The sequence below is a fragment of the Anarhichas minor genome, unplaced genomic scaffold, assembly GCF_050575085.1.
Source record: "Anarhichas minor isolate MPS153535 unplaced genomic scaffold, ASM5057508v1 ptg000018l, whole genome shotgun sequence".
In the NCBI taxonomy this organism is placed as follows: domain Eukaryota; kingdom Metazoa; phylum Chordata; class Actinopteri; order Perciformes; family Anarhichadidae; genus Anarhichas; species Anarhichas minor.
Window position 1 is genome coordinate 85,259 of NW_027466464.1, and position 21,610 is coordinate 106,868.

The window sequence follows — 21,610 nt, forward strand, 5'->3', positions numbered from 1 at the left end:
TGTACTTACTTTGGTTTCTCTTCATAACGCACAAGTCTTTCGCCTTTTACTAAAGACTTCCGTGGAGAGGAATACCAATGAGTTCAACCTATTTTTAGCAGGCTTTGCCATTTGGCTGAGCCTTGTACAGTTGTGAAAAGAAAGAAAGCTGTCCTTAATGAGACCACGGTGCTTGACCATGGAGTGCTTGGATGTGTGCCAAAGCAGCAGCCACTGCTATGTCCCTTGGAAAGAACTGCACCATGACAAGGGTGAAACGTGTCAGGAGGGTGACTCAGGAAGCAAACAGTTGGGGCTCATCGCTTCTCGGCCTTTTGGCTAAGATCAAGTGTAGTATCTGTTCTTATCAGTTTAATATCTGATATGTCCTCTATATGAGGATAACGTATTAAGCAGATTTTTAGCATCGGGAGATGAAAAAGGGGCTTGCTCCGTTCACTCCACGCATTGACCCGGTATTGCAGCATTGCCGGGAACGGTGCACTCCTCAAATGCCTTGTGGACAACCAAACACCAATCCAAATGGATCAGTCTGTTGATTAGCTTCACACTTTAATGAACGACGAGGATCTCATTCGCTGTCTGTCTTCAAGGCTGGGGCTTGTGTCAAACAAAGGCCTTGTTTATTCCTTACTGACGCCCCTCGTGGAACATCGCTGTGCTCCCAGCCTGAGCTTAATGCTAAAGGGCTGCACTCTGGGATTATGCCATCTGGGAACCGTCATCCGGAGTACTGCATCTGGGAATGCCGCCCCTGTCTCTGTCTCTTCCAACTCATACTTACCTGGCAGGGGAGATACCATGATCAAGAAGGTGGTTCACCCAGGGCGAGGCCCAGCCATTGCACTCCGGTTGTTCTGACCACTGCGAATTCCCCAAATGTGGGAATCTCGACTGCATCATTTCTGGTAGTGGGGGACTGCGTTCGCGCTCTCCCCTGATTGTTTTGTTGAAAAGAATATCAAGTGATTTGTACTTTTGATTGGAGGGGAGGAAATAGTACTATGGAGAATATTGCCCTCTTTAAGATGTGGGAATGGGTGTGGCTTCAGATTTGGAACAGGGCACGTGAACTCAGGCTTACCATGAGCGTTTTGACTTGGGCAACTAGGGACTTTGGCTGTTCTTGACAATGTTGCTGTACTTACTTTGGTTTCTCTTCATAACACACAAGTCTTTCGCCTTTTACTAAAGACTTCCGTGGAGAGGAATACCAATGAGTTCAACCTATTTTTAGCAGGCTTTGCCATTTGGCTGAGCCTTGTACAGTTGTGAAAAGAAAGAAAGCTGTCCTTAACGAGACCACGGTGCTTGACCATGGAGTGCTTGGATGTGTGCCAAAGCAGCAGCCACTGCTATGTCCCTTGGAAAGAACTGCACCATGACAAGGGTGAAACGTGTCAGGAGGGTGACTCAGGAAGCAAACAGTTGGGGCTCATCGCTTCTCGGCCTTTTGGCTAAGATCAAGTGGTGTTGCGGAAAAATACAGCACAGAGAGAGCTAACAACGAGACAGCAATGGCCGCAAGGGGCCAAAAAGAGCAGTCGATCCCAAGGGTCGGGCTGAGACACACGCTACGATTCCAGGCAACCACGGAAGACTACAAACTGCAGTCCAGAGAGTTCTTTGGCAGGCAAGTCATAATTGGGCAGCTACAACTGAAGGTGGAGGAGGTGCACTGCATCCAGTGGAACCAGCAGGAGAAGGCGTTCGACGTTACACTGAGGACCGAGGAGATCTACCGGAGTGTGGCTGAAATTTGCCGAGCAGAGGCAGGGGTAAGGCCGCTAGCCGGCTACAGAGTACTGAACCTGGACAGACCTAATTTCAGAACAATAACTGTGCATATGTACAACCCCTTTGTTAATGACTCAGCACTAGCTGCATTCCTGGGGCAGTATGGAGAGGTGGTGACGGCTGCAAGGCATATAAAGGACACCCTGGGGTTTTGGACTGGACGGCGCCAGTTCCAGGTACTGCTGTATCATGACGCAGAAGGTCCAGGAGGCCTGAAACATCCACCTGCCTTCTTCAGCCTTGGTGGAGATCGTGGGTATCTATTTTACCCACGGCAACCTGCTTTCTGCAGGAAGTGCAGACAGTCAGGACATTCAGAGGCAGGCTGTGGGGAAACAAGATGCCGTTTCTGTGGGCAAGCAGGGCATTCCGCCAAGGACTGCACAGTGCCAAGGACGTGCCATGGATGCGGTGGAACTGACCACCTGTACCGAGGTTGTCCTGGCCGCAAGAAAACTTTTGCGGAGGCTGCCAAACCGACTGAGGCTGGCGAGCCGAGTAGGGGAGCCACACAGAATGACGGGGAGAGGACGGTACAGGAGGGCTCCGGAGCTGACGCGTTGGGGAGTAAAGGGGAGGCAGCGCCCCGGGATGAGGGCACCGCCGGAACAGACGGAATGGCCAAGGCATCCACAGACATTATGGACGAGTTTCCTGTCCTCACTTCCGATCCTGCTCCCTCCAAATCAAAGCAAGGGGCACGGAAAGGGTCGCAGGCATTCGGAACAGGACTCTCGACAGAGCTTGGAGAGAGTGGGGAGGGGGTACGGAGCAAAAAGTCAAAGGGGGGACAGACCAACAAGGGTGGGATTGAGGGGGGGAGGGGAGGGGGAACAGGTCAGCATAAGAGAGCCGCTGATAAAGTGGAGGAAGGAGGGGCCCAGGAGCAGAAGGATGGGGATACGGGTCAAGAGGTGGGAGGGGAGATGGGTGAGCAGTCATTGGGAGAAGCAGCTGCCATACTAACAGACGGTTTAGGCCTGAGCTTCGATCTTCCCCCAGGCCTGCTCATGCTGTCGTCCCCCTTAGGGGAGGACGCTTATGAGGGGCTTAACAGACCAACAACGTCGCCAAACGCAGTGCCGTTTTCCTGGGCTGACGAGATGGATAAAGAGAATGTATACCTTTAGGGTAGTGGGAACCAGCAATAGGAATCTTTATTTAAGATGCACAATGGGTTTTTTTAAGGTTCTCACTATAAACGCAAGGGGAATGAGGGACCCAGTTAAAAGAAGGGTTGTTTTTAATTTTGTGGAGTCGCACCAGGTTGCCTTTTGTTTTTTGCAGGAGGTACATTTACGGGATGGGGGGGACGTGGGGATTTTTTCGAGGGAGTGGACAAAAGGGGACTCAGTTTGGAGCGTAGGGGGGGTCCACTCTACTGGGGTTGGGATTTTATTTGGGTTTCAAGAGATCAAGGTGGAGTCTTCCTTTGTTATTGTCCAGGGGAGGATAATGGGCGCAGACATCACATGGGGGACAGTCAAGCTTAGGGTTATTGTGGTCTATGGAGCACAAACTCCAACAGAAAGGCAAGAGATGGCTGGTCAATTGGAGCCGCACCTGGCCACCAGTAGGCAGGTAGTGATAGGGGGTGATTTTAATGTTGAGTTGGGCAAGGGGGGAGATACCAGCGATGGGTTTATTTCCAACCTCATGGCTAAACATGGCCTGGTAGATGGGGCGAGGGAGGTCAGGCCACAGGTAACAGGTCCCACATGGCGCAACTCTAGGGGCATCGTTAAATGTTTGGATTATGTTTTTCTTTCCAAGTCTTTCAGGCTATTGGCAGGCAGACTGCTCCCTGTGTTCTTCTCAGATCATGACGGGCTGCTATTGGAAGTGCACTCAGATGTGCCAGTGTTTGGAACTGGGTACTGGCACCTTAACGTCAGCATCCTGGAGGAGGAGGTTTTCAACCAACATTTCCGTTCATTTTTCAAAGGCCTGGAAGGACTAAGGTCATTGTGTTCCGGAGTAATTGAGTGGTGGGAGGTTGCTAAAAAGCGGATACAATTTTTTTGTTTAAAGTATTGTAAAAGGAAGGCGAGTATGGCGAGGAGGGAGGTGTTTCGCCTTCAGCACCTTCTCGAACGTGAGTACGCCGGGGGAAACTGGGGCGGCATTATAAATCAGCAGGCTTGTGACTCCCTTAAAGCACAGCTTAGGGACGTATATGAGGGTAAGGCCAGGGCATACCTGTTGCGATCACGTGAAACATTCCGTGAGGAGTTCGAGACGTGTTCCGCTGCTTTCTTCAGCTCAGTACGGGCTGATAGGGCAAAACAGGTAGTGACCGGGTTAATGGACAAGCAGGGCAGGGTGGTGTCAGAAGGGGTAGAGATGGTGCAGGCTGCCACGGACTACTATCGCACAAGGTTTAGGGAGAAAGACATAGAGGTAGGAGGAGGAGAGGTATTCCTGGATTTTCTGACCCAGCGGGTGCCGAAGGATATAGTACAGGCTTTGGAGGCCCCGCTCACCCTAATAGAGATTGAGTGGGCCCTCCAGAGAATGAAGAGGCGGAAGGTGCCTGGCATCGATGGGCTCCCAGCAGAGTTTTATCTCAAGTTCTGGGATGTACTTGGGCCGGTAGTGTTGGAGGTGTTGTCCGCAATACTCCGCACAGGTACAATGGGAGGTTCTGCGGCCACCGGAGTTATCTCACTTCTTTATAAGAAGGGGGATCGTGCCGACCTAGGGAACTGGCGACCACTGACCATGCTGTGTGTTGACTACAAACTCCTGGCAAAGGTCCTAGCGGATCGTCTAGGCATAGCACTTCCTCATGTGGTCCATGTGGACCAAACATGTGGGGTAGCGGGGCGCTCAGTGAGATGGAATCTACAGCTCATTCGGGACGCTGTCGCGTGGGCGGAAGACCGGCACCTGCCACTGATGGTGGTTGGTCTCGACCAGGCAAAAGCGTTTGACAGGGTTCATTGGGGTTTTATGTTTAGAGTTTTGCAGAGGTTAGGCTTCAGTCAGGCTTTTATGGGATGGTTACGCATATTGTACACAGGTGTAGGGAGCATGGTTTCAGTTAACGGCCACCTAGGAGACATTTTTAGTTTGCACTCAGGGGTAAGACAGGGGTGTCCGCTTTCACCACTGCTTTACATCCTTTACATGGAGCCCCTGGCGGCAGCCATTCGGGCTGATCCGGGTGTGAGAGGTTTCCTGCTACCTGGCAGTGGGGGCTTACGAGTTAAACTGTCTCAGTACGCAGATGACACCACACTGCTGCTGGACACCGACACATGCCTTCTTCGAGCCTTGGAAATTTTCCAGAGCTTTGGTAAGGTGGCTAGTGCTAAACTTAATTGTGCCAAGTCTTCTGTGAAGTTCTTTGGGCGCTGGAAAGAAAGGACGGAGGTACCAGGGGGGCTGACGCTCTGCACGGGACCGCTGAAGGTACTAGGGGTCAGCTTTGAGACAGCCCATAGTGCCACGGCCAACTGGACTAGGCGCTTTATGGCAGTCCAGAAGAAGTTTGCTCTCTGGAAGAGCAGGGGCCTGACTTTGATAGGGAAAGTACTGGTTCTGAAGGTAGATATTATGCCATCTCTTGTGTACTTGGCATACATATACCCAATGCCAGTCAGTATGAGGAGACCTATTATGCGCCTCGTGTTCACTTTCTTGTGGGGAGGGAGATATGAGTATGTGGCGAGGGCCCGCATGCTGGCAGGGATTGAAGCAGGGGGAAGAGATGTCCCACACCTCCCGTTGAAGCTAGACTGCATATTTGTTTCTTTTTTGTGGAGGGAGATGTCAACTCCAGTCGTACACCCATCAGGACACTTCCTGCGGCTCTATTTTTCCTATCAGGCCAGGCGCGTGTTGGTCTGGAACAATTTAGGGCCCCGGGTGGAGCAACAGCCATGGCATTACCAGTACGCAGCCAGGTGGCTGCAGGCCCATCCCGAGGCCTCAGAAACCAGTGTCAGACTGAACCACAAATTCCTTTATAAAGTTGTCAGACAGAGAGTGATCGCACCGGCAGTGGTTGGGATCCCGAAGAGTATTTGGAAGGGGATACAGCCACGGGGGCTGGACAATGGTCTCAAAGATCTCAATTGGCTATGCCTTCACAAATGTCTGCCAGTGCGAGATGTAATGTACCGGCATAGTTTAGCAAGATCCCCTGTGTGCCCGAGGGAAGGCTGTATGGGGGAAGAAACTGTCAGGCATGTCATGTGGGACTGTCCCTTTGCTAGTATTGTGTGGAGTAGAGCAGCGACATGGCTGGGGAGGTTAGACCCTGGGTTTAAATTGACATGGACTAGGGTGGTAGAAGGGGGAGGTTTGGGGAGTAAACATTTCCTTACGTGGCTAATTATAAGCCTGGTTAAGAGGAGTTTGTGGGTGGCTAGGCAAGACCTGGTGGGAAAAAACAGGGAAAGTCGCTTGGAGGGGGTGTTAAAGAGAGTGGAATTAGATATAAAGGGGAGGATTGAACGGGACATCAGGAAGTGGGGGAAGCATGCTGCCTTGGAAAGGTGGAAAGGAGGTTTTGGGTGGGGATGGTGAATCCTGAAGACATTGCATAAGTGTATTTTGTGTTTTTTTTGTGTATTGACAAATGCTGGTTACTGACATGTAACTGTGAAATATAATTAAGTTGCATGATGCAAAACGTGAAGTTTGTATGTTTGAAATTGTATGATTTGTGTACAGAATTTTGATAATAAAAAAAAAAAAAAAAAAAAAATAAATAAATCTGTTCTTATCAGTTTAATATCTGATATGTCCTCTATATGAGGATAACGTATTAAGCAGATTTTTAGCATCGGGAGATGAAAAAGGGGCTTGCTCCGTTCACTCCACGCATTGACCCGGTATTGCAGCATTGCCGGGAACGGTGCACTCCTCAAATGCCTTGTGGACAACCAAACACCAATCCAAATGGATCAGTCTGTTGATTAGCTTCACACTTTAATGAACGACGAGGATCTCATTCGCTGTCTGTCTTCAAGGCTGGGGCTTGTGTCAAACAAAGGCCTTGTTTATTCCTTACTGACGCCCCTCGTGGAACATCGCTGTGCTCCCAGCCTGAGCTTAATGCTAAAGGGCTGCACTCTGGGATTATGCCATCTGGGAACCGTCATCCGGAGTACTGCATCTGGGAATGCCGCCCCTGTCTCTGTCTCTTCCAACTCATACTTACCTGGCAGGGGAGATACCATGATCAAGAAGGTGGTTCACCCAGGGCGAGGCCCAGCCATTGCACTCCGGTTGTTCTGACCACTGCGAATTCCCCAAATGTGGGAATCTCGAATTTCTGGTAGTGGGGGACTGCGTTCGCGCTCTCCCCTGATTGTTTTGTTGAAAAGAATATCAAGTGATTTGTACTTTTGATTGGAGGGGAGGAAATAGTACTATGGAGAATATTGCCCTCTTTAAGATGTGGGAATGGGTGTGGCTTCAGATTTGGAACAGGGCACGTGAACTCAGGCTTACCATGAGCGTTTTGACTTGGGCAACTAGGGACTTTGGCTGTTCTTGACAATGTTGCTGTACTTACTTTGGTTTCTCTTCATAACGCACAAGTCTTTCGCCTTTTACTAAAGACTTCCGTGGAGAGGAATACCAATGAGTTCAACCTATTTTTAGCAGGCTTTGCCATTTGGCTGAGCCTTGTACAGTTGTGAAAAGAAAGAAAGCTGTCCTTAACGAGACCACGGTGCTTGACCATGGAGTGCTTGGATGTGTGCCAAAGCAGCAGCCACTGCTATGTCCCTTGGAAAGAACTGCACCATGACAAGGGTGAAACGTGTCAGGAGGGTGACTCAGGAAGCAAACAGTTGGGGCTCATCGCTTCTCGGCCTTTTGGCTAAGATCAAGTGGTGTTGCGGAAAAATACAGCACAGAGAGAGCTAACAACGAGACAGCAATGGCCGCAAGGGGCCAAAAAGAGCAGTCGATCCCAAGGGTCGGGCTGAGACACACGCTACGATTCCAGGCAACCACGGAAGACTACAAACTGCAGTCCAGAGAGTTCTTTGGCAGGCAAGTCATAATTGGGCAGCTACAACTGAAGGTGGAGGAGGTGCACTGCATCCAGTGGAACCAGCAGGAGAAGGCGTTCGACGTTACACTGAGGACCGAGGAGATCTACCGGAGTGGGGCTGAAATTTGCCGAGCAGAGGCAGGGGTAAGGCCGCTAGCCGGCTACAGAGTACTGAACCTGGACAGACCTAATTTCAGAACAATAACTGTGCATATGTACAACCCCTTTGTTAATGACTCAGCACTAGCTGCATTCCTGGGGCAGTATGGAGAGGTGGTGACGGCTGCAAGGCATATAAAGGACACCCTGGGGTTTTGGACTGGACGGCGCCAGTTCCAGGTACTGCTGTATCATGACGCAGAAGGTCCAGGAGGCCTGAAACATCCACCTGCCTTCTTCAGCCTTGGTGGAGATCGTGGGTATCTATTTTACCCACGGCAACCTGCTTTCTGCAGGAAGTGCAGACAGTCAGGACATTCAGAGGCAGGCTGTGGGGAAACAAGATGCCGTTTCTGTGGGCAAGCAGGGCATTCCGCCAAGGACTGCACAGAGCCAAGGACGTGCCATGGATGCGGTGGAACTGACCACCTGTACCGAGGTTGTCCTGGCCGCAAGAAAACTTTTGCGGAGGCTGCCAAACCGACTGAGGCTGGCGAGCCGAGTAGGGGAGCCACACAGAATGACGGGGAGAGGACGGTACAGGAGGGCTCCGGAGCTGACGCGTTGGGGAGTAAAGGGGAGGCAGCGCCCCGGGATGAGGGCACCGCCGGAACAGACGGAATGGCCAAGGCATCCACAGACATTATGGACGAGTTTCCTGTCCTCACTTCCGATCCTGCTCCCTCCAAATCAAAGCAAGGGGCACGGAAAGGGTCGCAGGCATTCGGAACAGGACTCTCGACAGAGCTTGGAGAGAGTGGGGAGGGGGTACGGAGCAAAAAGTCAAAGGGGGGACAGACCAACAAGGGTGGGATTGAGGGGGGGAGGGGAGGGGGAACAGGTCAGCATAAGAGAGCCGCTGATAAAGTGGAGGAAGGAGGGGCCCAGGAGCAGAAGGATGGGGATACGGGTCAAGAGGTGGGAGGGGAGATGGGTGAGCAGTCATTGGGAGAAGCAGTTGCCATACTAACAGAAGGTTTAGGCCTGAGCTTCGATCTTCCCCCAGGCCTCCTCATGCTGTCGTCCCCCTTAGGGGAGGACGCTTATGAGGGGCTTAACAGACCAACAACGTCGCCAAACGCAGGGCCGTTTTCCTGGGCTGACGAGATGGATAAAGAGAATGTATACCTTTAGGGTAGTGGGAACCAGCAATAGGAATCTTTATTTAAGATGCACAATGGGTTTTTTTAAGGTTCTCACTATAAACGCAAGGGGAATGAGGGACCCAGTTAAAAGAAGGGTTGTTTTTAATTTTGTGGAGTCGCACCAGGTTGCCTTTTGTTTTTTGCAGGAGGTACATTTACGGGATGGGGGGGACGTGGGGATTTTTTCGAGGGAGTGGACAAAAGGGGACTCAGTTTGGAGCGTAGGGGGGGTCCACTCTACTGGGGTTGGGATTTTATTTGGGTTTCAAGAGATCAAGGTGGAGTCTTCCTTTGTTATTGTCCAGGGGAGGATAATGGGCGCAGACATCACATGGGGGACAGTCAAGCTTAGGGTTATTGTGGTCTATGGAGCACAAACTCCAACAGAAAGGCAAGAGATGGCTGGTCAATTGGAGCCGCACCTGGCCACCAGTAGGCAGGTAGTGATAGGGGGTGATTTTAATGTTGAGTTGGGCAAGGGGGGAGATACCAGCGATGGGTTTATTTCCAACCTCATGGCTAAACATGGCCTGGTAGATGGGGCGAGGGAGGTCAGGCCACAGGTAACAGGTCCCACATGGCGCAACTCTAGGGGCATCGTTAAATGTTTGGATTATGTTTTTCTTTCCAAGTCTTTCAGGCTATTGGCAGGCAGACTGCTCCCTGTGTTCTTCTCAGATCATGACGGGCTGCTATTGGAAGTGCACTCAGATGTGCCAGTGTTTGGAACTGGGTACTGGCACCTTAACGTCAGCATCCTGGAGGAGGAGGTTTTCAACCAACATTTCCGTTCATTTTTCAAAGGCCTGGAAGGACTAAGGTCATTGTGTTCCGGAGTAATTGAGTGGTGGGAGGTTGCTAAAAAGCGGATACAATTTTTTTGTTTAAAGTATTGTAAAAGGAAGGCGAGTATGGCGAGGAGGGAGGTGTTTCGCCTTCAGCACCTTCTCGAACGTGAGTACGCCGGGGGAAACTGGGGCGGCATTATAAATCAGCAGGCTTGTGACTCCCTTAAAGCACAGCTTAGGGACGTATATGAGGGTAAGGCCAGGGCATACCTGTTGCGATCACGTGAAACATTCCGTGAGGAGTTCGAGACGTGTTCCGCTGCTTTCTTCAGCTCAGTACGGGCTGATAGGGCAAAACAGGTAGTGACCGGGTTAATGGACAAGCAGGGCAGGGTGGTGTCAGAAGGGGTAGAGATGGTGCAGGCTGCCACGGACTACTATCGCACAAGGTTTAGGGAGAAAGACATAGAGGTAGGAGGAGGAGAGGTATTCCTGGATTTTCTGACCCAGCGGGTGCCGAAGGATATAGTACAGGCTTTGGAGGCCCCGCTCACCCTAATAGAGATTGAGTGGGCCCTCCAGAGAATGAAGAGGCGGAAGGTGCCTGGCATCGATGGGCTCCCAGCAGAGTTTTATCTCAAGTTCTGGGATGTACTTGGGCCGGTAGTGTTGGAGGTGTTGTCCGCAATACTCCGCACAGGTACAATGGGAGGTTCTGCGGCCACCGGAGTTATCTCACTTCTTTATAAGAAGGGGGATCGTGCCGACCTAGGGAACTGGCGACCACTGACCATGCTGTGTGTTGACTACAAACTCCTGGCAAAGGTCCTAGCGGATCGTCTAGGCATAGCACTTCCTCATGTGGTCCATGTGGACCAAACATGTGGGGTAGCGGGGCGCTCAGTGAGATGGAATCTACAGCTCATTCGGGACGCTGTCGCGTGGGCGGAAGACCGGCACCTGCCACTGATGGTGGTTGGTCTCGACCAGGCAAAAGCGTTTGACAGGGTTCATTGGGGTTTTATGTTTAGAGTTTTGCAGAGGTTAGGCTTCAGTCAGGCTTTTATGGGATGGTTACGCATATTGTACACAGGTGTAGGGAGCATGGTTTCAGTTAACGGCCACCTAGGAGACATTTTTAGTTTGCACTCAGGGGTAAGACAGGGGTGTCCGCTTTCACCACTGCTTTACATCCTTTACATGGAGCCCCTGGCGGCAGCCATTCGGGCTGATCCGGGTGTGAGAGGTTTCCTGCTACCTGGCAGTGGGGGCTTACGAGTTAAACTGTCTCAGTACGCAGATGACACCACACTGCTGCTGGACACGACACATGCCTTCTTCGAGCCTTGGAAATTTTCCAGAGCTTTGGTAAGGTGGCTAGTGCTAAACTTAATTGTGCCAAGTCTTCTGTGAAGTTCTTTGGGCGCTGGAAAGAAAGGACGGAGGTACCAGGGGGGCTGACGCTCTGCACGGGACCGCTGAAGGTACTAGGGGTCAGCTTTGAGACAGCCCATAGTGCCACGGCCAACTGGACTAGGCGCTTTATGGCAGTCCAGAAGAAGTTTGCTCTCTGGAAGAGCAGGGGCCTGACTTTGATAGGGAAAGTACTGGTTCTGAAGGTAGATATTATGCCATCTCTTGTGTACTTGGCATACATATACCCAATGCCAGTCAGTATGAGGAGACCTATTATGCGCCTCGTGTTCACTTTCTTGTGGGGAGGGAGATATGAGTATGTGGCGAGGGCCCGCATGCTGGCAGGGATTGAAGCAGGGGGAAGAGATGTCCCACACCTCCCGTTGAAGCTAGACTGCATATTTGTTTCTTTTTTGTGGAGGGAGATGTCAACTCCAGTCGTACACCCATCAGGACACTTCCTGCGGCTCTATTTTTCCTATCAGGCCAGGCGCGTGTTGGTCTGGAACAATTTAGGGCCCCGGGTGGAGCAACAGCCATGGCATTACCAGTACGCAGCCAGGTGGCTGCGGGCCCATCCCGAGGCCTCAGAAACCAGTGTCAGACTGAACCACAAATTCCTTTATAAAGTTGTCAGACAGAGAGTGATCGCACCGGCAGTGGTTGGGATCCCGAAGAGTATTTGGAAGGGGATACAGCCACGGGGGCTGGACAATGGTCTCAAAGATCTCAATTGGCTATGTCTTCACAAATGTCTGCCAGTGCGAGATGTAATGTACCGGCATAGTTTAGCAAGATCCCCTGTGTGCCCGAGGGAAGGCTGTATGGGGGAAGAAACTGTCAGGCATGTCATGTGGGACTGTCCCTTTGCTAGTATTGTGTGGAGTAGAGCAGCGACATGGCTGGGGAGGTTAGACCCTGGGTTTAAATTGACATGGACTAGGGTGGTAGAAGGGGGAGGTTTGGGGAGTAAACATTTCCTTACGTGGCTAATTATAAGCCTGGTTAAGAGGAGTTTGTGGGTGGCTAGGCAAGACCTGGTGGGAAAAAACAGGGAAAGTCGCTTGGAGGGGGTGTTAAAGAGAGTGGAATTAGATATAAAGGGGAGGATTGAACGGGACATCAGGAAGTGGGGGAAGCATGCTGCCTTGGAAAGGTGGAAAGGAGGTTTTGGGTGGGGATGGAGAATCCTGAAGACATTGCATAAGTGTATTTTGTGTTTTTTTTGTGTATTGACAAATGCTGGTTACTGACATGTAACTGTGAAATATAATTAAGTTGCATGATGCAAAACGTGAAGTTTGTATGTTTGAAATTGTATGATTTGTGTACAGAATTTTGATAATAAAAAAAAAAAAAAAAAAAAATCTGTTCTTATCAGTTTAATATCTGATATGTCCTCTATATGAGGATAACGTATTAAGCAGATTTTTAGCATCGGGAGATGAAAAAGGGGCTTGCGCCGTTCACTCCACGCATTGACCCGGTATTGCAGCATTGCCGGGAATGGTGCACTCCTCAAATGCCTTGTGGACAACCAAACACCAATCCAAATGGATCAGTCTGTTGATTAGCTTCACACTTTAATGAACGACGAGGATCTCATTCGCTGTCTGTCTTCAAGGCTGGGGCTTGTGTCAAACAAAGGCCTTGTTTATTCCTTACTGACGCCCCTCGTGGAACATCGCTGTGCTCCCAGCCTGATCTTAATGCTAAAGGGCTGCACTCTGGGATTATGCCATCTGGGAACCGTCATCCGGAGTACTGCATCTGGGAATGCCGCCCCTGTCTCTGTCTCTTCCAACTCATACTTACCTGGCAGGGGAGATACCATGATCAAGAAGGTGGTTCACCCAGGGCGAGGCCCAGCCATTGCACTCCGGTTGTTCTGACCACTGTGAATTCCCCAAATGTGGGAATCTCGACTGCATCATTTCTGGTAGTGGGGGACTGCGTTCGCGCTCTCCCCTGATTGTTTTGTTGAAAAGAATATCAAGTGATTTGTACTTTTGATTGGAGGGGAGGAAATAGTACTATGGAGAATATTGCCCTCTTTAAGATGTGGGAATGGGTGTGGCTTCAGATTTGGAACAGGGCACGTGAACTCAGGCTTACCATGAGCGTTTTGACTTGGGCAACTAGGGACTTTGGCTGTTCTTGACAATGTTGCTGTACTTACTTTGGTTTCTCTTCATAACGCACAAGTCTTTCGCCTTTTACTAAAGACTTCCGTGGAGAGGAATACCAATGAGTTCAACCTATTTTTAGCAGGCTTTGCCATTTGGCTGAGCCTTGTACAGTTGTGAAAAGAAAGAAAGCTGTCCTTAATGAGACCACGGTGCTTGACCATGGAGTGCTTGGATGTGTGCCAAAGCAGCAGCCACTGCTATGTCCCTTGGAAAGAACTGCACCATGACAAGGGTGAAACGTGTCAGGAGGGTGACTCAGGAAGCAAACAGTTGGGGCTCATCGCTTCTCGGCCTTTTGGCTAAGATCAAGTGGTGTTGCGGAAAAATACAGCACAGAGAGAGCTAACAACGAGACAGCAATGGCCGCAAGGGGCCAAAAAGAGCAGTCGATCCCAAGGGTCGGGCTGAGACACACGCTACGATTCCAGGCAACCACGGAAGACTACAAACTGCAGTCCAGAGAGTTCTTTGGCAGGCAAGTCATAATTGGGCAGCTACAACTGAAGGTGGAGGAGGTGCACTGCATCCAGTGGAACCAGCAGGAGAAGGCGTTCGACGTTACACTGAGGACCGAGGAGATCTACCGGAGTGTGGCTGAAATTTGCCGAGCAGAGGCAGGGGTAAGGCCGCTAGCCGGCTACAGAGTACTGAACCTGGACAGACCTAATTTCAGAACAATAACTGTGCATATGTACAACCCCTTTGTTAATGACTCAGCACTAGCTGCATTCCTGGGGCAGTATGGAGAGGTGGTGACGGCTGCAAGGCATATAAAGGACACCCTGGGGTTTTGGACTGGACGGCGCCAGTTCCAGGTACTGCTGTATCATGACGCAGAAGGTCCAGGAGGCCTGAAACATCCACCTGCCTTCTTCAGCCTTGGTGGAGATCGTGGGTATCTATTTTACCCACGGCAACCTGCTTTCTGCAGGAAGTGCAGACAGTCAGGACATTCAGAGGCAGGCTGTGGGGAAACAAGATGCCGTTTCTGTGGGCAAGCAGGGCATTCCGCCAAGGACTGCACAGAGCCAAGGACGTGCCATGGATGCGGTGGAACTGACCACCTGTACCGAGGTTGTCCTGGCCGCAAGAAAACTTTTGCGGAGGCTGCCAAACCGACTGAGGCTGGCGAGCCGAGTAGGGGAGCCACACAGAATGACGGGGAGAGGACGGTACAGGAGGGCTCCGGAGCTGACGCGTTGGGGAGTAAAGGGGAGGCAGCGCCCCGGGATGAGGGCACCGCCGGAACAGACGGAATGGCCAAGGCATCCACAGACATTATGGACGAGTTTCCTGTCCTCACTTCCGATCCTGCTCCCTCCAAATCAAAGCAAGGGGCACGGAAAGGGTCGCAGGCATTCGGAACAGGACTCTCGACAGAGCTTGGAGAGAGTGGGGAGGGGGTACGGAGCAAAAAGTCAAAGGGGGGACAGACCAACAAGGGTGGGATTGAGGGGGGGAGGGGAGGGGGAACAGGTCAGCATAAGAGAGCCGCTGATAAAGTGGAGGAAGGAGGGGCCCAGGAGCAGAAGGATGGGGATACGGGTCAAGAGGTGGGAGGGGAGATGGGTGAGCAGTCATTGGGAGAAGCAGCTGCCATACTAACAGACGGTTTAGGCCTGAGCTTCGATCTTCCCCCAGGCCTGCTCATGCTGTCGTCCCCCTTAGGGGAGGACGCTTATGAGGGGCTTAACAGACCAACAACGTCGCCAAACGCAGTGCCGTTTTCCTGGGCTGACGAGATGGATAAAGAGAATGTATACCTTTAGGGTAGTGGGAACCAGCAATAGGAATCTTTATTTAAGATGCACAATGGGTTTTTTTAAGGTTCTCACTATAAACGCAAGGGGAATGAGGGACCCAGTTAAAAGAAGGGTTGTTTTTAATTTTGTGGAGTCGCACCAGGTTGCCTTTTGTTTTTTGCAGGAGGTACATTTACGGGATGGGGGGGACGTGGGGATTTTTTCGAGGGAGTGGACAAAAGGGGACTCAGTTTGGAGCGTAGGGGGGGTCCACTCTACTGGGGTTGGGATTTTATTTGGGTTTCAAGAGATCAAGGTGGAGTCTTCCTTTGTTATTGTCCAGGGGAGGATAATGGGCGCAGACATCACATGGGGGACAGTCAAGCTTAGGGTTATTGTGGTCTATGGAGCACAAACTCCAACAGAAAGGCAAGAGATGGCTGGTCAATTGGAGCCGCACCTGGCCACCAGTAGGCAGGTAGTGATAGGGGGTGATTTTAATGTTGAGTTGGGCAAGGGGGGAGATACCAGCGATGGGTTTATTTCCAACCTCATGGCTAAACATGGCCTGGTAGATGGGGCGAGGGAGGTCAGGCCACAGGTAACAGGTCCCACATGGCGCAACTCTAGGGGCATCGTTAAATGTTTGGATTATGTTTTTCTTTCCAAGTCTTTCAGGCTATTGGCAGGCAGACTGCTCCCTGTGTTCTTCTCAGATCATGACGGGCTGCTATTGGAAGTGCACTCAGATGTGCCAGTGTTTGGAACTGGGTACTGGCACCTTAACGTCAGCATCCTGGAGGAGGAGGTTTTCAACCAACATTTCCGTTCATTTTTCAAAGGCCTGGAAGGACTAAGGTCATTGTGTTCCGGAGTAATTGAGTGGTGGGAGGTTGCTAAAAAGCGGATACAATTTTTTTGTTTAAAGTATTGTAAAAGGAAGGCGAGTATGGCGAGGAGGGAGGTGTTTCGCCTTCAGCACCTTCTCGAACGTGAGTACGCCGGGGGAAACTGGGGCGGCATTATAAATCAGCAGGCTTGTGACTCCCTTAAAGCACAGCTTAGGGACGTATATGAGGGTAAGGCCAGGGCATACCTGTTGCGATCACGTGAAACATTCCGTGAGGAGTTCGAGACGTGTTCCGCTGCTTTCTTCAGCTCAGTACGGGCTGATAGGGCAAAACAGGTAGTGACCGGGTTAATGGACAAGCAGGGCAGGGTGGTGTCAGAAGGGGTAGAGATGGTGCAGGCTGCCACGGACTACTATCGCACAAGGTTTAGGGAGAAAGACATAGAGGTAGGAGGAGGAGAGGTATTCCTGGATTTTCTGACCCAGCGGGTGCCGAAGGATATAGTACAGGCTTTGGAGGCCCCGCTCACCCTAATAGAGATTGAGTGGGCCCTCCAGAGAATGAAGAGGCGGAAGGTGCCTGGCATCGATGGGCTCCCAGCAGAGTTTTATCTCAAGTTCTGGGATGTACTTGGGCCGGTAGTGTTGGAGGTGTTGTCCGCAATACTCTGCACAGGTACAATGGGAGGTTCTGCGGCCACCGGAGTTATCTCACTTCTTTATAAGAAGGGGGATCGTGCCGACCTAGGGAACTGGCGACCACTGACCATGCTGTGTGTTGACTACAAACTCCTGGCAAAGGTCCTAGCGGATCGTCTAGGCATAGCACTTCCTCATGTGGTCCATGTGGACCAAACATGTGGGGTAGCGGGGCGCTCAGTGAGATGGAATCTACAGCTCATTCGGGACGCTGTCGCGTGGGCGGAAGACCGGCACCTGCCACTGATGGTGGTTGGTCTCGACCAGGCAAAAGCGTTTGACAGGGTTCATTGGGGTTTTATGTTTAGAGTTTTGCAGAGGTTAGGCTTCAGTCAGGCTTTTATGGGATGGTTACGCATATTGTACACAGGTGTAGGGAGCATGGTTTCAGTTAACGGCCACCTAGGAGACATTTTTAGTTTGCACTCAGGGGTAAGACAGGGGTGTCCGCTTTCACCACTGCTTTACATCCTTTACATGGAGCCCCTGGCGGCAGCCATTCGGGCTGATCCGGGTGTGAGAGGTTTCCTGCTACCTGGCAGTGGGGGCTTACAAGTTAAACTGTCTCAGTACGCAGATGACACCACACTGCTGCTGGACACCGACACATGCCTTCTTCGAGCCTTGGAAATTTTCCAGAGCTTTGGTAAGGTGGCTAGTGCTAAACTTAATTGTGCCAAGTCTTCTGTGAAGTTCTTTGGGCGCTGGAAAGAAAGGACGGAGGTACCAGGGGGGCTGACGCTCTGCACGGGACCGCTGAAGGTACTAGGGGTCAGCTTTGAGACAGCCCATAGTGCCACGGCCAACTGGACTAGGCGCTTTATGGCAGTCCAGAAGAAGTTTGCTCTCTGGAAGAGCAGGGGCCTGACTTTGATAGGGAAAGTACTGGTTCTGAAGGTAGATATTATGCCATCTCTTGTGTACTTGGCATACATATACCCAATGCCAGTCAGTATGAGGAGACCTATTATGCGCCTCGTGTTCACTTTCTTGTGGGGAGGGAGATATGAGTATGTGGCGAGGGCCCGCATGCTGGCAGGGATTGAAGCAGGGGGAAGAGATGTCCCACACCTCCCGTTGAAGCTAGACTGCATATTTGTTTCTTTTTTGTGGAGGGAGATGTCAACTCCAGTCGTACACCCATCAGGACACTTCCTGCGGCTCTATTTTTCCTATCAGGCCAGGCGCGTGTTGGTCTGGAACAATTTAGGGCCCCGGGTGGAGCAACAGCCATGGCATTACCAGTACGCAGCCAGGTGGCTGCGGGCCCATCCCGAGGCCTCAGAAACCAGTGTCAGACTGAACCACAAATTCCTTTATAAAGTTGTCAGACAGAGAGTGATCGCACCGGCAGTGGTTGGGATCCCGAAGAGTATTTGGAAGGGGATACAGCCACGGGGGCTGGACAATGGTCTCAAAGATCTCAATTGGCTATGCCTTCACAAATGTCTGCCAGTGCGAGATGTAATGTACCGGCATAGTTTAGCAAGATCCCCTGTGTGCCCGAGGGAAGGCTGTATGGGGGAAGAAACTGTCAGGCATGTCATGTGGGACTGTCCCTTTGCTAGTATTGTGTGGAGTAGAGCAGCGACATGGCTGGGGAGGTTAGACCCTGGGTTTAAATTGACATGGACTAGGGTGGTAGAAGGGGGAGGTTTGGGGAGTAAACATTTCCTTACGTGGCTAATTATAAGCCTGGTTAAGAGGAGTTTGTGGGTGGCTAGGCAAGACCTGGTGGGAAAAAACAGGGAAAGTCGCTTGGAGGGGGTGTTAAAGAGAGTGGAATTAGATATAAAGGGGAGGATTGAACGGGACATCAGGAAGTGGGGGAAGCATGCTGCCTTGGAAAGGTGGAAAGGAGGTTTTGGGTGGGGATGGTGAATCCTGAAGACATTGCATAAGTGTATTTTGTGTTTTTTTTGTGTATTGACAAATGCTGGTTACTGACATGTAACTGTGAAATATAATTAAGTTGCATGATGCAAAACGTGAAGTTTGTATGTTTGAAATTGTATGATTTGTGTACAGAATTTTGATAATAAAAACAAAAAAAAAAAAAAAAAAATCTGTTCTTATCAGTTTAATATCTGATATGTCCTCTATATGAGGATAATGTATTAAGCAGATTTTTAGCATCGGGAGATGAAAAAGGGGCTTGCCCCGTTCACTCCACGCATTGACCCGGTATTGCAGCATTGCCGGGAACGGTGCACTCCTCAAATGCCTTGTGGACAACCAAACACCAATCCAAATGGATCTGTTGATTAGCTTCACACTTTAATGAACGACGAGGATCTCATTCGCTGTCTGTCTTCAAGGCTGGGGATTGTGTCAAACAAAGGCCTTGTTTATTCCTTACTGACGCCCCTCGTGGAACATCGCTGTGCTCCCAGCCTAAGCTTAATGCTAAATCCCTGCACTCTGGGATTATGCCATCTGGGAACCGTCATCCGGAGTACTGCATCTGGGAATGCCGCCCCTGTCTCTGTCTCTTCCAACTCATACTTACCTGGCAGGGGAGATACCATGATCAAGAAGGTGGTTCACCCAGGGCGAGGCCCAGCCATTGCACTCCGGTTGTTCTGACCACTGCGAATTCCCCAAATGTGGGAATCTCGACTGCATCATTTCTGGTAGTGGGGGACTGCGTTCGCGCTCTCCCCTGATTGTTTTGTTGAAAAGAATATCAAGTGATTTGTAATTTTGATTGGAGGGGAGGAAATAGTACTATGGAGAATATTGCCCTCTTTAAGATGTGGGACTGGGTGTGGCTTCAGATTTGGAACAGGGCACGTGAACTCAGGCTTACCATGAGCGTTTTGACTTGGGCAACTAGGGACTTTGGCTGTTCTTGACAATGTTGCTGTACTTACTTTGGTTTCTCTTCATAACGCACAAGTCTTTCGCCTTTTACTAAAGACTTCCGTGGAGAGGAATACCAATGAGTTCAACCTATTTTTAGCAGGCTTTGCCATTTGGCTGAGCCTTGTACAGTTGTGAAAAGAAAGAAAGCTGTCCTTAACGAGACCACGGTGCTTGACCATGGAGTGCTTGGATGTGTGCCAAAGCAGCAGCCACTGCTATGTCCCTTGGAAAGAACTGCACCATGACAAGGGTGAAACGTGTCAGGAGGGTGACTCAGGAAGCAAACAGTTGGGGCTCATCGCTTCTCGGCCTTTTGGCTAAGATCAAGTGTAGTATCTGTTCTTATCAGTTTAATATCTGATATGTCCTCTATATGAGGATAACGTATTAAGCAGATTTTTAGCATCGGGAGATGAAAAAGGGGCTTGCTCCGTTCACTCCACGCATTGACCCGGTATTGCAGCATTGCCGGGAATGGTGCACTCCTCAAATGCCTTGTGGACAACCAAACACCAATCCAAATGGATCAGTCTGTTGATTAGCTTCACACTTTAATGAACGACGAGGATCTCATTCGCTGTCTGTCTTCAAGGCTGGGGCTTGTGTCAAACAAAGGCCTTGTTTATTCCTTACTGACGCCCCTCGTGGAACATCGCTGTGCTCCCAGCCTGAGCTTAATGCTAAAGGGCTGCACTCTGGGATTATGCCATCTGGGAACCGTCATCCGGAGTACTGCATCTGGGAATGCCGCCCCTGTCTCTGTCTCTTCCAACTCATACTTACCTGGCAGGGGAGATACCATGATCAAGAAGGTGGTTCACCCAGGGCGAGGCCCAGCCATTGCACTCCGGTTGTTCTGACCACTGCGAATTCCCCAAATGTGGGAATCTCGACTGCATCATTTCTGGTAGTGGGGGACTGCATTCGCGCTCTCCCCTGATTGTTTTGTTGAAAAGAATATCAAGTGATTTGTACTTTTGATTGGAGGGGAGGAAATAGTACTATGGAGAATATTGCCCTCTTTAAGATGTGGGAATGGGTGTGGCTTCAGATTTGGAACAGGGCACGTGAACTCAGGCTTACCATGAGCGTTTTGACTTGGGCAACTAGGGACTTTGGCTGTTCTTGACAATGTTGCTGTACTTACTTTGGTTTCTCTTCATAACGCACAAGTCTTTCGCCTTTTACTAAAGACTTCCGTGGAGAGGAATACCAATGAGTTCAACCTATTTTTAGCAGGCTTTGCCATTTGGCTGAGCCTTGTACAGTTGTGAAAAGAAAGAAAGCTGTCCTTAATGAGACCACGGTGCTTGACCGTGTGCCAAAGCAGCAGCCACTGCTATGTCCCTTGGAAAGAACTGCACCATGACAAGGGTGAAACGTGTCAGGAGGGTGACTCAGGAAGCAAACAGTTGGGGCTCATCGCTTCTCGGCCTTTTGGCTAAGATCAAGTGGTGTTGCGGAAAAATACAGCACAGAGAGAGCTAACAACGAGACAGCAATGGCCGCAAGGGGCCAAAAAGAGCAGTCGATCCCAAGGGTCGGGCTGAGACACACGCTACGATTCCAGGCAACCACGGAAGACTACAATCTGCAGTCCAGAGAGTTTTTTGGCAGGCAAGTCATAATTGGGCAGCTACAACTGAAGGTGGAGGAGGTGCACTGCATCCAGTGGAACCAGCAGGAGAAGGCGTTCGACGTTACACTGAGGACCGAGGAGATCTACCGGAGTGTGGCTGAAATATGCCGAGCAGAGGCAGGGGTACTGAACCTGGACAGACCTAATTTCAGAACAATAACTGTGCATATGTACAACCCCTTTGTTAATGACTCAGCACTAGCTGCATTCCTGGGGCAGTATGGAGAGGTGGTGACGGCTGCAAGGCATATAAAGGACACCCTGGGGTTTTGGACTGGACGGCGCCAGTTCCAGGTACTGCTGTATCA

At 50.7% G+C, this 21,610-nt stretch overlaps 16 non-coding genes across 16 annotated transcripts; all 16 read left to right on the plus strand.

Annotated features, from left to right (window-relative positions):
• The first annotated feature begins 5 nt into the window (after positions 1-5).
• On the plus strand, positions 6-122 carry LOC142953627 (U5 spliceosomal RNA). Its single transcript, XR_012955238.1, has one exon. It is a non-coding gene; the product is annotated as a U5 spliceosomal RNA (small nuclear RNA).
• A 176-nt stretch (positions 123-298) lies between these two features.
• On the plus strand, positions 299-489 carry LOC142953388 (U2 spliceosomal RNA). Its single transcript, XR_012955030.1, has one exon. It is a non-coding gene; the product is annotated as a U2 spliceosomal RNA (small nuclear RNA).
• Positions 490-776: 287 nt separating this feature from the next.
• LOC142953255 (U1 spliceosomal RNA) lies at positions 777-940 on the plus strand. Its single transcript, XR_012954900.1, has one exon. It is a non-coding gene; the product is annotated as a U1 spliceosomal RNA (small nuclear RNA).
• Positions 941-1,144: 204 nt separating this feature from the next.
• LOC142953793 (U5 spliceosomal RNA) lies at positions 1,145-1,261 on the plus strand. Its single transcript, XR_012955394.1, has one exon. It is a non-coding gene; the product is annotated as a U5 spliceosomal RNA (small nuclear RNA).
• A 5,212-nt stretch (positions 1,262-6,473) lies between these two features.
• LOC142953569 (U2 spliceosomal RNA) lies at positions 6,474-6,672 on the plus strand. Its single transcript, XR_012955200.1, has one exon. It is a non-coding gene; the product is annotated as a U2 spliceosomal RNA (small nuclear RNA).
• Positions 6,673-6,959: 287 nt separating this feature from the next.
• LOC142953338 (U1 spliceosomal RNA) lies at positions 6,960-7,116 on the plus strand. Its single transcript, XR_012954983.1, has one exon. It is a non-coding gene; the product is annotated as a U1 spliceosomal RNA (small nuclear RNA).
• A 204-nt stretch (positions 7,117-7,320) lies between these two features.
• LOC142953628 (U5 spliceosomal RNA) lies at positions 7,321-7,437 on the plus strand. Its single transcript, XR_012955239.1, has one exon. It is a non-coding gene; the product is annotated as a U5 spliceosomal RNA (small nuclear RNA).
• A 5,211-nt stretch (positions 7,438-12,648) lies between these two features.
• Positions 12,649-12,838, plus strand: LOC142953596 (U2 spliceosomal RNA). The gene has a single exon (XR_012955218.1). It is a non-coding gene; the product is annotated as a U2 spliceosomal RNA (small nuclear RNA).
• Positions 12,839-13,125: 287 nt separating this feature from the next.
• On the plus strand, positions 13,126-13,289 carry LOC142953329 (U1 spliceosomal RNA). Its single transcript, XR_012954974.1, has one exon. It is a non-coding gene; the product is annotated as a U1 spliceosomal RNA (small nuclear RNA).
• A 204-nt stretch (positions 13,290-13,493) lies between these two features.
• Positions 13,494-13,610, plus strand: LOC142953629 (U5 spliceosomal RNA). Its single transcript, XR_012955240.1, has one exon. It is a non-coding gene; the product is annotated as a U5 spliceosomal RNA (small nuclear RNA).
• A 5,212-nt stretch (positions 13,611-18,822) lies between these two features.
• LOC142953564 (U2 spliceosomal RNA) lies at positions 18,823-19,016 on the plus strand. Its single transcript, XR_012955195.1, has one exon. It is a non-coding gene; the product is annotated as a U2 spliceosomal RNA (small nuclear RNA).
• Positions 19,017-19,299: 283 nt separating this feature from the next.
• Positions 19,300-19,463, plus strand: LOC142953256 (U1 spliceosomal RNA). Its single transcript, XR_012954901.1, has one exon. It is a non-coding gene; the product is annotated as a U1 spliceosomal RNA (small nuclear RNA).
• Positions 19,464-19,667: 204 nt separating this feature from the next.
• On the plus strand, positions 19,668-19,784 carry LOC142953630 (U5 spliceosomal RNA). Its single transcript, XR_012955241.1, has one exon. It is a non-coding gene; the product is annotated as a U5 spliceosomal RNA (small nuclear RNA).
• Positions 19,785-19,960: 176 nt separating this feature from the next.
• On the plus strand, positions 19,961-20,151 carry LOC142953501 (U2 spliceosomal RNA). Its single transcript, XR_012955137.1, has one exon. It is a non-coding gene; the product is annotated as a U2 spliceosomal RNA (small nuclear RNA).
• A 287-nt stretch (positions 20,152-20,438) lies between these two features.
• Positions 20,439-20,602, plus strand: LOC142953332 (U1 spliceosomal RNA). Its single transcript, XR_012954977.1, has one exon. It is a non-coding gene; the product is annotated as a U1 spliceosomal RNA (small nuclear RNA).
• A 204-nt stretch (positions 20,603-20,806) lies between these two features.
• Positions 20,807-20,923, plus strand: LOC142953631 (U5 spliceosomal RNA). Its single transcript, XR_012955242.1, has one exon. It is a non-coding gene; the product is annotated as a U5 spliceosomal RNA (small nuclear RNA).
• Positions 20,924-21,610: the final 687 nt, after the last annotated feature.